The 4,448-nt window shown below is 37.4% G+C and overlaps 1 long non-coding RNA gene across 1 annotated transcript; it reads right to left on the bottom strand.

The window, feature by feature from the left end:
* Positions 1-2,499: 2,499 nt before the first annotated feature.
* Positions 2,500-3,914, bottom strand: LOC131307700 (uncharacterized). The gene is made up of 2 exons (XR_009194201.1): positions 3,572-3,914; positions 2,500-2,923 (listed from the first exon to the last, which is right to left on the bottom strand). It is a non-coding gene; the product is annotated as an uncharacterized LOC131307700 (long non-coding RNA).
* Positions 3,915-4,448: the final 534 nt, after the last annotated feature.

The raw sequence follows: 4,448 nt of genomic DNA, 5'->3' as shown, positions 1-4,448 counted from the left end.
GTTTTAAACTATTTAAACGAGCGGCAAGGTTAGGGGGCCTAACACCCATAACTCAAGTTAACTAGCTTTTCTCTTTGAATTACTAAGTTTGAAATACGCGTCAACGATTCTCAACCCGGAGGATTAAGCATTAAAACCTTTTTAGACTAGAAACAGAGTTTGAATACCAAGCGAGTTCTAGAATTCATCTAGCAAACGCAAGGGATAACATAGCTCCACGTATCATGTGTGGCAAGTAGCACGCTCTTGCCTACACATGATCAAAGAAGTTAACACCACGAAGTTTTGATAGACAAAAATAAACTAACTTGATTTTCAAACTAAATATGAAGATTTATTGAGAGAAAAATATGATCAACCAAGCCATGGAATGTTATTCATCCCATGACCAAGCCTAATTTACTACTCACTCATGCTAGAAATGTAAAGAACAAAGCTAGTTATGCAAAACATATTTAACCAACAGAATTTGAAATAAACTTGAGATTAGTAAAGATCGAGAGCGTAGCTACAACTTTAATGAACGAGATAATTACAAACTACGATTATCTAAGTAAGAAATTGCAAAATTTAACTAAGAACAATGCTAGAGTAAGCAACAAGTAATCAAATATATTCTAGATCTAGAAAAACGTACTAGATATTTGAGAGATATGACGTATTTATACAAGCCACTTTCTCTCTCATAAAATATCTCAAAAATGAACTAAATGCTGCCACATAGGCCTTCTGCAGAGCCCCGTATTTTCAGAAATCGTTTAAAGGTTTTACTAATACTAGAATATGGAATAAATGAGGGATTTAATGGATTTTGTTGATTTGGGGTCAATGTGATAGAATTATAAGTGGAAGGGGTGCTGGTGTGATGTGTATATGTATGGGTATATAAATAGGAGTGTGTGGTGTAGAGAAACAATTTTCCAAACACACACACACCCCACGTCTCTCTCCCTCTATCGGCTCTCTCCTCTCTCTCTCACCCTCTCACTCAAAAATCCCACTTCAAGCTCAAATCTCACCAAGATCCTTCTTCAAATCATCATCCTCACGGGCTTTCGACCTTGGGTTTCGTTGGAGCAAGCTCAGAGAGGAGTAATCTTGCGTGATTTCGAGGTTGAAGCTCTAGGGCTTGATCGATCTCTTTGGATTCGGCTTTGATAATCGAGGTAGGGATTTCTTGCTCTATCTATATGTTTCTGTGATGATTTTGTGTCTTGTTCATGCCTTAGATTGTTGTGCTTTGTTGTTGGATTGATCCTAGAAAATTTGCAGAAATTGTTGTTCGTAACGTCTCTGTATTGATACAAGCTTTCTGTTGTATCAATGCCATTTCCTTATTTTGAATCCAATAGCATCAGAATTTTTATTTGATTGCTGTATCGATACAACGTTTTTTGTTGTATCACTACCAAGAACTTACGGGACAGTTTTGCCCACATTGTTCCCACTTTGATTGTTTTGATTCTTGATCACTTCTAACACCTTCTAAATGTCTTCAAACCACCTCTAAGCTTGATTTCTCGTACTCTAGGGACTCGTTGATCATTTCCATCTCATTTGGCCCTCGTTGTAAGAAAGAAACGTGTCGAATTCAATGTGTGTGTGGTGTCTGTTCATCGTCTTTGCATGTAAACGTTTATGTGGATATTGTGGCATGTTATGATGAATGTTATAAACTAGTTGTATGTGGAGCATGATGTTATTAAGAAATGTGAAATGGATGACATAATTGAGAACGATAGAATGATATGAAGAAAGCCATGGATCCACCTTATTATGCCGGAAATGGGATGCACGGGGTCCCTAATGCCTGAAAGTGCATAAGAAAGCCACGGATCCACTTCAAAGTGTGATGCCAGAATGAATACGGACGCACAAGATCCTTAATGCTCAAAAATGAGATTGAAACATGTGACATAATGAAATTGGAGAACTTTAGAGATTGTTACGCTACTTGTATATGAACGGTGTCGGTTTCTAGGCTTGATGTTCTTGCTCTTGTCCTTGTGGGAAACTTGTCGTTGTCTATGTTCTTCTCGGTGCATTAATCATCTCATTTATATATAGCTTGAGTATAGATTTCTCTACTGGGCTAGTGTAGCTCAACCTATTGTCATGACCCTGACCCGCCCCTTGAGGTCTTAATCATGACAAATGCCAGTGATCTCTCACTAAGGCCAAATCACAAATCAAATATCACCTAAACAAGTGATAATCAAAAGGGACTAAAACATAACAGCGGAAGCAAAAGCCAGCTTTTCATTGATAACAAACCAAAGTCTTACATAGGTTTTACAAACCAAAAGGTAAACCTCTCAGAGCTGTGCTTACTTACAGACTCAAAAGCTAAACAAACCATATACAAAGCTAAGTGACCATGAAACATAACTTCCTTTCTACAAGCTTCCAAATATACAACACATCTCAAAAGTAAACACGCCACCACACTACGCATCGCTTCCTAAAAGGTGGAAAAGAAAATACATAGGCCAAAGCTCGTGTGAATGATTAATACTTAACTCACATGCCTTCCATGGACAATGCAAAATAATTTGATAGTATCTCAAAACAAAGAACTCAAATCCATAAGCCAAATATAATGCACATTCCGCTATTCAAAATTCAAAGCTATCAGGCGTCCCCGGTAGTGGATAAGCCAGATGTCTATGCATTATCCCAAAACACACACCAACCTCAAACACTCTTGCTAGCCATTAAGCCGTCCCCTAGCAAGACCGGACGTTGGGAATGCCATTAAATAGATTCGTAAATATTTCACAAATAGGTCCACCTTCCATTCTTATTCCATGGAGTACACAATTTATAAAACTTGTTCAAATAAGCTCGTTAAGGAAAACAAGTTCAAAACCATGTGTTTAAGTATTAAATCACTCACCTCGATCCGAGCTTTCACACAAGTCCCCTACATAAACATACAAGACAATTATAATTAAGATTCAATGAAATACATTTAAATTTCTAAATACTATCATTAGATCATCCCCAGTAGCTTAACTAAAGGTCCCACCTAATAGAAAGTCAGAACCTAACAAAACTTCAAAATTGCTACGTGTCCTAGAACCAGCCTGTGGTATTTTGGCTATATTATTTGATAGGATTGGAATTAGATGCTGGGACCACCTCCATTGGAAATTAGACTTTCGGGGCATCAATTTCGATATAAAATTTGCCCAAATCAGAGTGCGAACGACAAAGATATGCTTATCCGAAGTTGGGACTGTAATCTGTCTTGTTTTGCGATTTCCCTAAAATCCGAACCTAAGTCACCAAAACTCATATCAAAGTCATACCAAAGCTTCATTAAAACACGCCCAAACTTGTAGTTATCAAGAGATACTCCTAACCCAAGCAAATCATGTTCCAAGCAAGCCTAAACCACCAAATTCAAAGGAATTAAAATCAGATTTCTTAACGTCTCTAGGAACTCAACCCAAAACCTAATTCATGAGACACCACCCCAATTACATGTAAAACCCGGAATTATCAACTACCATGTACAGAATTAAACTACCCAGAACATGAATTCAACAATCAAAAGCTTGGAGTTTACCTAATTTGAGCTTCAATTCCAATCCAGAAGAACTCCCTCTTGTTTTTCCTCTTTTTCTTCTTCTTCCTCTTTTTCTTCTTCTTCTACGGTGTTCTCTCTCTCTCTCTCTCTCTCTCTCTCTCTCTCTCTCTCTCTCTAGTGTTGGAAACGATAGAAACAAGAATAACGTAGAACTCTCCTTTTATTTATCAGGCCATAAAGGAAAATGATTCAGTGCATGTGTGACCATGGGCTTCCTTGTGTTCCTATTTCAATTAACAAGTAAGATAAACTCATTTCTCCCATAATTAACCCAAACTCTACACATAAACTAACTTTAAACATATTTAAAGATTTGGGGTATTATACCTATCATTATTTTCGGGTACATCTCAGGGACATTGACACGGAGTGCTTGCTATGCATTTGACCATACTTTTGAAAGCTAACATAGAGGAATTACCATGGCATCTTTTGTAAAATCCTTTTGAAGATGTAATCGTAATTTCAATTATATTCTTTTGACTTATGAACATGTAATCTCTAAATTTACTCTCTTTGGATTATTGTCTAAGAATTTGGGGCCAGAGTACCATTATTGTAAACTTTTAAACTTGATCGTACTCTTGGTGGATTATGGGAAAGCTTTTGGGGTATTACGATGTATATTCGCGATGGATTTTCATTTAGAAATATTATCTTTATTTTGTTGAAAATTGAGGGCGTGACACCTTCGGTATCAATACAACCATTTGGCCGCCGAGCAGCTTTGAACTATTCTGCTTGATACCCCCTTCGATATTGTTGATTCTTTAGCTTTTGGCCTCCATCTTGGCATCCAACGGCCCCGGCCATCCGATGGCTCTTGTGTTCTTTGTTTCCAAGCTTTGGTGGCTTT

Source organism: Rhododendron vialii, chromosome 11a (assembly GCF_030253575.1).
Source record: "Rhododendron vialii isolate Sample 1 chromosome 11a, ASM3025357v1".
Classification (NCBI taxonomy): Eukaryota; Viridiplantae; Streptophyta; class Magnoliopsida; order Ericales; family Ericaceae; genus Rhododendron; species Rhododendron vialii.
The sequence above is the reverse complement of the archived record's forward strand: the minus strand, read 5'-3'. Positions and strand labels throughout refer to the sequence as shown.